This window comes from Acanthochromis polyacanthus, chromosome 20, assembly GCF_021347895.1.
Source record: "Acanthochromis polyacanthus isolate Apoly-LR-REF ecotype Palm Island chromosome 20, KAUST_Apoly_ChrSc, whole genome shotgun sequence".
In the NCBI taxonomy this organism is placed as follows: Eukaryota; Metazoa; Chordata; class Actinopteri; family Pomacentridae; genus Acanthochromis; species Acanthochromis polyacanthus.
In genome coordinates, this window is record NC_067132.1 from 32,540,908 (window position 1) to 32,553,850 (window position 12,943).

At 44.0% G+C, this 12,943-nt stretch overlaps 1 long non-coding RNA gene across 3 annotated transcripts in view; it reads left to right on the plus strand.

Annotated features, from left to right (window-relative positions):
* The window catches only part of LOC127531378 (uncharacterized), a 124,107-nt gene that overhangs the window by 37,418 nt on the left and 73,746 nt on the right, over positions 1 to 12,943 (plus strand). The window lies entirely within an intron of this gene.

The following is a 12,943-nucleotide window of genomic DNA, read 5'->3' on the forward strand; positions in this document are numbered from 1 at the left end:
CGCTGGTGCGGAAATCGTGGGAGGGGCTCGGGATGTGTGCATGTCCGGAGCTGGGCAGGAGAGGGGTATTTTTTGGTCCGTCACAGGCTTTTATTTTGAAATTGTGCTGTGCTTTTATTTTGAAAGGCAGAGACAGGAAAATCTCACCTGGTCAAACTTTGGATTGGAGTTACTGTAAAGGTTGAGTTAAGCTGAGAGGTTTAACTGGTGTTTCCAGTCTGTCGCAGGCTTTTATTTTGAAATTGTGCTGTGCTTTTATTTTGAAAGGCAGAGACAAGAAGATCTCACCTGGTCAAAATTTGGATTGGAGTTACTCAAAAGGCTGTGTGAAGCTGAGAGGTTTAACTGGCAAATTGTGCTGTAAAGTAATTTTGAAAGGCAGAGACAGGAAGATCTCACCTGGTCAAAATTTGGATTGGAGATACTCTAAAGGCTGTGTGAAGCTGAGATGTTTAACTGGCATTTCCAGTCTGTCGCAGGCTTTTATTTTGAAATTGTGCTGTGCTTTTATTTTGAAAGGCAGAGACAGGAAGACCTCACCTGGTCAAAATTTGGATTGGAGTTACTCTGAAAGCTGTGTGAAGCTGAGAGGTTTAACTGGCATTTTTTGGTCTGTTGCAGGCTTTTATTTTGAAATTCTGCTGTGCTTTTATTTTGAAAGCCAGAGACAGGAAGATCAGACCTGGTTAAACTTTGGATTGGAGTAAAGGCTGTGTGAAGCTGAGAGGTTTAACTGGTGTTTTCAGGCCCATCGCAGGCTTTTTTTTAGAAATTGTGCTGTGCTTTTATTTTGAAAGACAGAGACAGGGAGATCTCACCTGGTCAAAATTTGGATTGGAGTTATTGTAAAGGCTGTGTGAAGCTGAGAGGTTTAACTGGTGTTTTCAGGCCCATCACAGGCTTTTATTTTGAAATTGTGCTGTGCTTTTATTTTGAAAGGGAAAGACATGAAGATCTCACCTGGTCAACATTTGGATTGGAGTTACTCTAAAGCAGGGGTGTCAAACTCAGTTCCTCGAGGTCCACTATCCTCTATGTTTTAGATGTTTCCCTCTTCCAACACACCTGATTCAAATAATCAGCTCATCATTAAGCTCAGCAGAAGCCTGATAACGAGCCTGATCATTTGAATCAGGTGTGTTGGAACTGAGTTTGACACCCCTGCTCTCAAGGCTGTGTGAAGCTGAGAGGTTTCAGTGATTTTCAGGCTGAAATGCAGCTCCTGTGGAGGTATTGGGTGTGAAGGTGGGTGTGGCACACCAATGAGTCTGTGTGTGTGCGTGCGAGCATGCCTGCGCGTGTGTAAGGGCGGTTGCTATGGGCCCCCATAGCAACGGTGCCTTCCACAGACAGCAGAAAAGTGCTTCTCAGCAGCACCGCGCAACGTCTCGTTCTGGCGCTAATTGTGGGCGAACCGTTAATGCGAGCTGAAAACTAAAATGACCGTGAGCGAGAGGAAGGCTGTGGCTATCCATAGATATGATTATTTTCCAAATATTGAGAGAAATGACCGAGTTACAGCGATTTAAAAAACACTGTCCCTCCATGAGCCAGATGATTCAGTTTACATTGGTTCTTATGGGGAGAACGGTGCGACTTTGGTCTAAACTGCTGCCTGCCATTTCCCTTCAGAAAGAGCTAGGTCTTCAAACTTGGATTCATTTGAATCCCAGGAAAATTGTCTACAATCTGACCAAATTTCATTCTCCTAACATTTATCGTTTGGTCGTGAGGGCGATGCGATCGTGAAATTTTCAGGCGGATTTTTCTCCTCTCCTCCACTCTACCAACTGACATGCCGCACTCTAACCAGAGCAGATTTTGAGAATTTTCACTTTTTTGAGGACTCACTGACGAAAAACTATAAATCTCAGCCTGACATAAAATACATTCCTGTGGAGACAAGAAAAATCCCTGCGTTTTGATGGTTAAATGAAGTTTCTAGGTGAACGTATGACGAAGCAGTGGCGTTTGGAAAAAAGTGGATTTTTTCTGGCGATTTTTTTCACTCCCCATTCATTTTCTATGGGACTTTTTTCGCAGTTTTTTGCGAATAACTCTGCGAAAAAATGACGAATTTCTTAGAAAAGTCATAGCCCGGGATTCCCGATGAAGCCGCACGTTTTGATGTATAATTTGTTTTGGTTTTCTCAAAGCCCTAGGACTAGTTAGCGACCGAAAAACGGCGGAAACGTGAAGAATAATAAACGCTTTTTTCACAGGAGAACAATAGTGGCTCGTGGCTTCGCCACGAGCCACTCTCCTCCCATTGCTTTGCAATGGAGAGGAGAGTGGCTCGTGTCGAAGCCCGAGCCCCTAACTAGACAATTCCCGCTGATGCGGAAATCGTGGGAGGGGCTCGGGATGGGTGCATGTCCGGGGCAGCGCAGGAGAGGCAAGAAGATCTTACCTGGTCAAAACTTGGATTGGAGTTACTGTAAAGGCTGTGTGAAGCTGAGAGGTTTAACTGGCGTTTCCAGTCTGTCGCAGTCTTTTATTTTGAAATTGTGCTGTGCTTTTATTTTGAAAGACAAAGGCAGGAAGATCTCACCTGGTCAAAATTTGGATTGGAGTTACTCCAAAGCAGGGATGTCAAACTCAGTTCCTGGAGGTCCACTATCCTCTGTGTTCTGGATGTTTCCTTCTTACAACACACCTGATTGAAATAATCAGCTCATCATTAATCCCAGCAGAAGCCTGATAACGAGCCCGATCATTTGAATCAGGTGTGTTTGAACTGAGTTTGACACCCCTGCTCTAAAGGCTGTGTGAAGCTCAGAGGTTGAACAGATTTTCAGGCTGAAATGCAGCTCCTGTGGAGGTATTGGGTGTGAAGGTGGGTGTGGCACTCCAGTGAGTCTGTGTGTGTGCGTGGGACCATGCCTGCGCGTGTGTAAGGGCGGTTGCTATGGGCCCCCATAGCAACGGTGCCTGCCACACACAGCAGAAAAGTGCTTCTCAGCAGCAGCGCGCAACGTCTCGTTCTGGCGTTAATTGTGGGCTAACCGTGAATGCTAGCTGAAAACCGAAATGACCGTGAGCGAGAGGAAGGCTGTGGCAAACCATAAATGTAATCATTTTCCAAATATTGTGAGAAATGACCGAGTTACAGCGATTTAAAAAACACTGTCCCTCCATGAGGCAGATGATTCAGTTTACATTGGTTCCTATGGAGAGAACGGTGCGACTTTGGTCTAAACTGCTGCCTGCCATTTCACTTCAGAAAGAGCTAGATCTTCAAACTTGGATTCATTTGAATCCCAGGAAATTTGTCTACAATCTGACCAAATTTCATTGTCCTATCTCTTATGGTGTGGTCGTGAGGCCGATGCGATCGGGAAATTTTCAGGCGAATTTTTCACCTCTCCTCCACTCTACCAACTGACATGCCGCACTCTAACCAGAGCAGATTTTGAGAATTTTCACTTTTTTGAGGACTCACTGATGAAAAACTGTAAATCTCAGCCTGACATAAAATACATTCCTGTGGAGACAAGAAAAATCACTGCGTTTTGATGGTTAAATGAAGTTTCTAGGTGAACGTATGGCGAAGCAGTGGCGTTTGGAAAAAAGTGGATTTTTTGAGCCGATTTTTTTCGCTCCCCATTCATTTCCTATGGGACTTTTTTCGCAGTTTTTTGCGAATAATTCTGCGAAAAAATGACAAATTTCTTAGAAAACTCATAGCCCGGGATTCCCGATGAAGCCGCACGTTTTGATATATAATTTGTTTTGGTTCTCTCAAAGCCCTAGGACTAGTTAGCGACCGAAAAACGGCGGAAACGTGAATAAAAGATAATAATAATAAACGCTTTTTTCACAGGAGAACAATAGTGGCTCGTGGCTTCGCCACGAGCCACTCTCCTCCCATTGCTTTGCAATGGAGAGGAGAGTGGCTCGTGTCGAAGCCCGAGCCCCTAACTAGACAATTCCCGCTCGCGGAAATCGTGGGAGGGGCTCGGGATGTGTGCATGTCCGGAGAGGCGTATTTCCGCGTTTTCCAGCCCATAACAGGCATTTATTTTGAAGTTGTTCCGTGCTTTTATTTTGAAAGCAAGAGACAGCAAGATCTCACCTGGTCAAAATTTGGATTGGAGTTACTGTAAAGGCTGTGTGAAGCTGAGAGGATTAACTGGTGTTTTCCAGTCCGTCCATCGCAGGCTTTTATTTTGAAATTGTGCTGTGCTTTTATTTTGAAAGGAAGAGATGGGAAGATCTCACCTGGTGAACATTTGGATTTAAGTTACTGTAAAGGCTGTGTGAAGCTGAGAGGTTTAACAGGCATTTCCAGTACCTTGCAGGCTTTTATTTTGACATTGTGCTGTGCTTTTATTTTGAACGGCAGAGACAGGAAGATGTCACCTGGTCAAAATTTAGATTGGAGTTACTCAAAAGGCTGTGTGAAGCTGAGAGGTTTAACTGGCGCTTTCAGTCCGTCGAAGGCTTTTATTTTGAAATTGTGCTGTGCTTTTATTTTGAAAGGCAAAGACAGGAAGATCTCACCTGGTCAACATTTGGATTGGAGTTACTCTAAAGCAGGTGTGTCAAAGTCAGTTCCTGGAGGTCCGCTATCCTCTGTGTTCTAGATGTTTCCTTCTTACAACACACCTGATTCAAATAAGCAGCTCATCATCAAGCTCAGCAGAAGCCTGATAACGAGCCTGATCATTTGAATCAGGTGTGTTGGAACTGAGTTTGACACCCCTGCTCTAAAGGCTGTGTGAAGCTGAGAGGTTTAACTGGTGTTTTCAGGCCCATCGCAGGCTTTTATTTTGAAATTGTGCTGTGCTTTTATTTTGAAAGGGAAAGACAGGAAGATCTCACCTGGTCAACATTTGGATTGGAGTTACTCTAAAGCAGGGGTGTCAAACTCAGTTTCTGGAGGACCACTATCCTCTATGTTTTAGATGTTTCCTTCTTACAACACACCTGATTCAAATGATACACTATCATTAAGCTCAGCAGAAGCCTGATAACGAGCCTGATCATTTGAATCAGGTGTGTTGGAAGTGAGTTTGACACCCCTGCTGTAAAGGCTGTGTGAAGCTGAGAGGTTGAACTGATTTTCAGGCTGAAATGCAGCTCCTGTGGAGGTATTGGGTGTGAAGGTGGGTGTGGCACACCAATGAGTCTGTGTGTGTGCGTGCGACCATGCCTGCGCGTGTGTAAGAGCGGTTGCTATGGGCCCCCATAGCAACGGTGCCTGCCACAGACAGCAAAAAAGTGCTTCTCAGCAGCAGCGCGCAACATCTCGTTCTGGCGCTAATTGTGGGCGAACCGTTAATGGTAGCTGAAAACTAAAATGACCGTGAGCGAGAGGAAGGCTGTGGCTTTCCATAAATGTAATTATTTTCCAAATCTTGTGAGAAATGACCGAGTTACAGCGATTTAAAAAACACTGTCCCTCCATGAGGCAGATGATTCAGTTTACATTGGTTCTTATGGAGAGAACGGTGCGACTTTGGTCTAAACTGCTGCCTGCCATTTCACTTCAGAAAGAGCTAGGCCTTCAAACTTGGATTCATTTGAATCCCAGGAAAATTGTCTACAATCTGACCAAATTTCATTCCCCTAACATTTATGGTTTGGTCGTGAGGGCGATGCGATCGTGAAATTTTCAGGCGGATTTTTCTCCTCTCCTCCACTCTACCAACTGACATGCCGCACTCTAACCAGAGCAGATTTTGAGAATTTTCACTTTTTTGAGGACTCACTGATCAAAAACTATAAATCTCAGCCTGACATAAAATACATTCCTACGAAGACAAGAAAAATCACTGCATTTTGATGGTTAAATGAAGTTTCTAGGTGAACGTATGGCGAAGCAGTGGCGTTTGGAAAAAAGTGGATTTTTTCAGCCGATTTTTTTCGCTCCCCATTCATTTTCAATGGGACTTTTTGCGCAGTTTTTTGCGAATAATTCTGCGATAAAATGACGAATTTCTTAGAAAAGTCATAGCACACTATTCCCGATGAAGCCGCACGTTTTGATATATAATTTGCTTTGATTTTCTCAAAGCCCTAGGAGGAGAAGCGAATCGAAAAACGGCGGAAACGTTAGGAATAAAAGAGAATAAACGCCACAGGAGAACAATAGTGGCTCGTGGCTTCGCCACGAGCCACTCTCCTCCCATTGCTTTGCAATGGAGAGGAGAGTGGCTCGTGTCGAAGCCCGAGCCCCTAACTAGACAATTCCCGCACGCGGAAATCGTGGGAGGGGCTCGGGATGTGTGCATGTCCGGAGCTGGGCAGGAGAGGGGTATTTTTTGGTCCGTCACAGGCTTTTATTTTCAAATTGTGCTGTGCTTTTATTTTGAAAGGCAGAGACAAGAAGATCTCACCTGGTCAAAATTTGGATTGGAGTTACTCAAAGGGCTGTGTGAAGCTGAGAGGTTTAACTGGCAAATTGTGCAGTAAAGTAATTTTGAAAGGCAGAGACAGGAAGATCTCACCTGGTCAAAATTTGGATTGGAGTTTCTCTTAAGGCTGTGTGAAGCTGAGAGGTTTAACTTCCGTTTTCCGGCCCATCGCAGGGTTTTATTTTGAAATTGTGCTGTGCTTTCATTTTGAAAGGAAGAGACAGGAAGATCTCACCTGGTCAAAATTTGGATTGGAGTTACTCAAAAGGCTGTGTGAAGCTGAGAGGTTTAACTGGCAATTTGTTCTGTGCTTTTATTTTGAAAGGCAGAGACAGAAAGATATCATTTGGTCAAAATTTGGATTGGAGTTACTCAAAAGGCTGTGTGAAGCAGAGAGGTTTAACTGGTGTTTTCAGGCCCATCGCAGGATTTTATTATGAAATTGTGCCCTGCTTTCATTTTGAAAGGCAAAGACAGGGAGATTTCACCTGGTCAAAATTTGGATTGGAGTTACTCCAAACCAGGGGTGTCAAACTCAGTTCCTGGAGGTCCACTATCCTCTATGTTTTATATGTTTCCCTCTTCCAGCACACCTGATTCAAATAATCAGCTGATCATTAAGCTCAGCAGAAGCATTATAACAAGCCTGATCATTTTAATCAGGTGTGTTGGAAGAGGGAAACACATAAAACATAGAGGATTGGAGTTACTGTAAAGACTGTATGAAGCTGAGAGGTTTAACTGGCATTTGAAGTTCGTCGCAGGCTTTTATTTTGAAATTGTACTGTGCTTTTATTTTGAAAGGGAAAGACATGAAGATCTCACCTGGTCAACATTTGGATTGGAGTTACTCTAAAGCAGGGGTGTCAAACTCAGTTCCTGTAGGTCAACTATCCTCTATGTTCTAGATGTTTCCCTCTTCCAACACACCTGATTCAAATGATTAGCTATCATGAAGCTCAGAGGAAGCCTGATAACGAGCCTGATCATTTGAATCAGGTGTGTTGGAAGTGAATTTGACACCCCTGCTCTCAAGGCTGTGTGAAGCTGAGAGTTTGAACTGATTTTCAGGCTGAAATGCAGCTCCTGTGTAGATATTGGGTGTGAAGGTGGGTGTGGCACTCCAATGAGTCTGTGTGTGTGCGTGCCACCATGCCTGCGCGTGTGTAAGGGCGGTTGCTATGGCCCCCATAGCAACGGTGCCTGCCACAGACAGCAAAAAGTGCTTCTCAGCAGCAGCGCGCAACATCTCGTTCTGGCGCTAATTGTGGGCTAACCGTGAATAGTAGCTGAAAACTAAAATGACCGTGAGCGAGAGGAAGGCTGTGGCCTTCCATAAATGTAATTATTTTCCAAATATTGTGAGAAATGACCGAGTTACAGCGATTTAAAAAACACTGTCCCTCCATGAGGCAGATGATTCAGTTTACATTGGTTCTTATGGAGAGAACGGTGCGACTTTGGTCTAAACTGCTGCCTGCCATTTCACTTCAGAAAGAGCTAGGTCTTCAAACTTGGATTCATTTGAATCCCAGGAAAATTGTTTACGATCTGACCAAATTTCATTCCCCTAACTTTTATGGTTTGGTCGTGAGGGCGATGCGATTGGGAAATTTTCAGGCGGATTTCTCTCCTCTCCTCCACTCTACCAACTGACATGCCGCACTCTAACCAGAGCAGATTTTGAGAATTTTCACTTTTTTGAGGACTCACTGATCAAAAACTGTAAATCTCAGCCAGACATAAAATACATTCCTGCGGAGACAAGAAAAATCACTGCGTTTTGATGGTTAAATGAAGTTTCTAGGTGAACGTATGGCGAAGCAGTGGCGTTTGGAAAAAAGTGGATTTTTTCAGCCGATTTTTTTCCGTCCCCATTCATTTCCTATGGGAGTTTTTTCGCAGTTTTTTGCGAATAATTCTGCGATAAAATGACGAATTTCTTAGAAAAGTCATAGCCCGCTATTCCCGATGAAGCCGCACGTTTTGATGTATAATTTGTTTTGGTTTTCTCAAAGCCCTAGGACGAGTTAGCGACCGAAAAACGGCGGAAACGTTAGGAATAATAAAAGAGAATAATAAACGCCACAGGAGAACAATAGTGGCTCGTGGCTTCGCCACGAGCCACTCTCCTCCCATTGCTTTGCAATGGAGAGGAGAGTGGCTCGTGTCGAAGCCCGAGCCCCTAACTAGACAATTCCCGCTCGCGGAAATCGTGGGAGGGGCTCGGGATGGGTGCATGTCCGGAGCTGGGCAGGAGAGGGTTATTTTTTGGTCCGTCACAGGCTTTTATTTTGAAATTGTGCTGTGCTTTTATTTTGAAAGGCAGAGACAAGAAGATCTCACCTGGTCAAAATTTGGATTGGAGTTACTCTAAAGGCTGTGTCAAGCTGAGAGGTTTAACTGGCATTTTTTGGTCTGTTTCAGGCTTTTATTTTGAAATTGTGCTGTGCTTTTATTTTGAAAGGCAGAGACAGGAAGATCAGACCTGGTTAAACTTTGGATTGGAGTAAAGGCTGTGTGAAGCTGAGAGGTTTAACTGGTGTTTTCAGGCCCATCGCAGGCTTTTATTTAGAAATTGTGCTGTGCTTTTATTTTGAAAGGCAGAGACAGGGAGATCTCACCTGGTCAAAATTTGGATTGGAGTTATTGTAAAGGCTGTGTGAAGCTGAGAGGTTTAACTGGTGTTTTCAGGCCCATCACAGGCTTTTATTTTGAAATTGTGCTGTGCTTTTATTTTGAAAGGGAAAGACATGAAGATCTCACCTGGTCAACATTTCGATTGGAGTTACTCTAAAGCAGGGGTGTCAAACTCAGTTCCTGGATGTCAACTATCCTCTATTTTTTAGATGTTTCCCTCTTCCAACACACCTGATTCAAATAATCAGCTCATCATTAAGCTCAGCAGAAGCCTGATAACGAGCCTGATCATTTGAATCAGGTGTGTTGGAACTGAGTTTGACACCCCTGCTCTCAAGGCTGTGTGAAGCTGAGAGGTTTCAGTGATTTTCAGGCTGAAATGCAGCTCCTGTGGAGGTATTGGGTGTGAAGGTGGGTGTGGCACACCAATGAGTCTGTGTGTGTGCGTGCGAGCATGCCTGCGCGTGTGTAAGGACGGTTGCTATGGGCCCCCATAGCAACGGTGCCTGCCACAGACAGCAGAAAAGTGCTTCTCAGCAGCACCGCGCAACGTCTCGTTCTGGCGCTAATTGTGGGCGAACCGTTAATGCGAGCTGAAAACTAAAATGACCGTGAGCGAGAGGAAGGCTGTGGCTATCCATAGATATGATTATTTTCCAAATATTGAGAGAAATGACCGAGTTACAGCGATTTAAAAAACACTGTCCCTCCATGAGCCAGATGATTCAGTTTACATTGGTTCTTATGGAGAGAACGGTGCGACTTTGGTCTAAACTGCTGCCTGCCATTTCACTTCAGAAAGAGCTAGGTCTTCAAACTTGGATTCATTTGAATCCCAGGAAAATTGTCTACAATCTGACCAAATTTCATTCTCCTAACATTTATCGTTTGGTCGTGAGGGCGATGCGATCGTGAAATTTTCAGGCGGATTTTTCTCCTCTCCTCCACTCTACCAACTGACATGCCGCACTCTAACCAGAGCAGATTTTAAGAATTTTCACTTTTTTGAGGACTCACTGATGAAAAACTGTAAATCTCAGCCTGACATAAAATACATTCCTGCGGAGACAAGAAAAATCACTACGTTTTGATGGTTAAATGAAGTTTCTGGGTGAACGTATGGCGAAGCAGTGGCGTTGGGAAAAAAGTGGATTTTTTAAGCCGATTTTTTTCACTCCCCATTCATTTTCTATGGGACTTTTTTCGCAGTTTTTTGCGAATAATTCTGCGAAAAAATGACGAATGTCTTAGAAAAGTCATAGCACACTATTCCCGATGAAGCCGCACGTTTTGATATATAATTTATTTTGGTTTTCTCAAAGCCCTAGGACTAGTTAGCGACCGAAATTCGGCGGAAACGTGATGAAAAAATGATATTGGGGTAGTAATGGAAATACTAGACAATTCCCGCTGGTGCGGAAATCGTGGGAGGGGCTCGGGATGTGTGCATGTCCGGATCTCACCAGGTCAAAATTTGAATTGGAGTTACTCAAAAGGCTGTGTGAAGGTGAGAGGTTTAACTGGCAAATTGTGCTGTGCTTTTATTTTGAAAGGCAGAGACAGGAAGATCTCACCTGGTCAAAATTTGGATTTGAGTTACTCGAAAGGCTGTGTGAAGCAGAGAGGTTTAACTGGCGTTTCCAGTCCGTCACAGGCTTTTATTTTGAAATTGTGCTGTGCTTTTATTTTGAAAGGCAATGACAGGAAGATCTCACCTGGTCAACATTTGGATTGGAGTTACTCTAAAGCACGGGTGTCAAACTCAGTTCCTGGAGGTCAACTACCCTCTATGTTCTAGATCTTTCCTTCTTCCAACACACCTGATTCAAATAATCAGCAGAAGCGTTATAACGAGCCTGATCATTTGAATCAGGTGTGTTGGAACTGAGTTTGACACCCCTGCTCTCAAGGCTGTGTGAAGCTGAGAGGTTTAACTGATTTTCAGGCTGAAATGCAGCTCCTGTGGAGGTATTGGGTGTGAAGGTGGGTGTGGCAGTCCAATGAGTCTGTGTGTGTGCGTGGGAGCATGCCTGCGCGTGTGTAAGGGCGGTTGCTATGGGCCCCCATAGCAACGGTGCCTGCCACAGACAGCAGAAAACTGCTTCTCAGCAGCAGCGCGCAACGTCGAGTTCTGGCGCTAATTGTGGGCTAACCGTGAATGCTAGCTGAAAACCGAAATGACCGTGAGCGAGAGGAAGGCTGTGGCTTTCCATGAATGTAATTATTTTCCAAATATTCTGAGAAATGACCGAGTTACAGCGATTTAAAAAAACACTGTCCCTCCATGAGGCAGATGATCCAGTTTACATTGGTTCTAATGGGGAGAACGGTGCGACTTTGGTCTAAACTGCTGCCTGCCATTTCACTTCAGAAAGAGCGAGGTCTTCAAACTTGGATTCATTTGAATCCCAGGAAAATTGTTTACAATCTGACCAAATTTCATTCCCCTAACATTTATCGTTTGGTCGTGAGAGCGATGCGATCGTGAAATTTTCAGGCGGATTTTTCACCTCTCCTCCACTCTACCAACTGACATGCCGCACTCTAAACACAGCAGATTTTGAGAATTTTCACTTTTTTGAGGACTCACTGATCAAAAACTGTAAATCTCAGCCTGACATAAACTACATTCCTGCGGAGACAAGAAAAATCACTGCGTTTTGATGGTTAAATGAAGTTTCTAGGTGAACGTATGGCGAAGGAGTGGCGTTTGGAAAACAGTGGATTTTTTGAGCCGATTTTTTTCACTCCCCATTCATTTCCTATGGGACTTTTTTCGCAGTTTTTTGCGAATAATTCTGCGATAAAATGACGAATTTCTTAGAAAAGTCATAGCACACTATTCCCGATGAAGCCGCACGTTTTGATATATAATTTGCTTTGATTTTCTCAAAGCCCTAGGAGGAGAAGCGAATCGAAAAACGGCGGAAACGTGAGGAATAATAAAAGAGAATAAACGCCACAGGAGAACAATAGTGGCTCGTGGCTTCGCCACGAGCCACTCTCCTCCCATTGCTTTGCAATGGAGAGGAGAGTGGCTCGTGTCGAAGCCCGAGCCCCTAACTAGACAATTCCCGCTGGTGCGGAAATCGTGGGAGGGGCTCGGGATGGGTGCATGTCTGGAGCGGCGTATTTATTCTAAACGCTGTGTGAAGCTGAGAGGTTTAACTGGCATTTTCCGGTCCTTCGCAGGCTTTTATTTTAAAATTGTGCTGTGCTTTTATTTTCAAAGGCAGAGACATGAAGATCTCACATGGTCAAAATTTGGATTGGAGTTACTCTCAAGGCTGTGTGAAGCTGAGAGGTTTAACTGGCGTTTTCCAGTCTGTGGCAGGCTTTTATTTAGAAATTGTGCTGTGCTTTTATTTTGAAAGGCAGACAGGAGGATCTCACCTGGTCAAAATTTGGATTGAAGTCACTCTTAAGAATGTGTGAAGCTGAGAGGTTTACTTGGCGTTTTCCAGTCTGTCGCACCACTGCCAGGTGAAATGTATGTAGAGTGGGGGAAAATCGTTTCTTCTGGCCATCGAGGGATGATCTTCATTGGTATCCCTTTGAGGATGTGCTGTCCCTCATTCCTCCTCCAGAGAATGTTACCTCACGTCATATGGTCATTGCAAGCGAGGTGTGGGATGCTCTGGCCAGCCACGCAATTTAAACCTGGACATCAGCTTTCTATGACATTGATCAGTTCATGACTACTTTTGACATCCTCATTCATTTTTATAGTTGTCTGCCTACAGTACCACTGTTTTTATGTTTGACTGTTGAATATTTGATCAGATCCAGTTGTGGTCTTAGTGACATGTTGATGTATCATTCCTACTTACTGATCCTCTATTGAAAATATGTTCATATCATACATTCCAGCTTGTTATAGTTACACCTATATGAAAGAAAGCACCAAAACCTAATATTTGAAATATGAGAGAAATTGAATGATA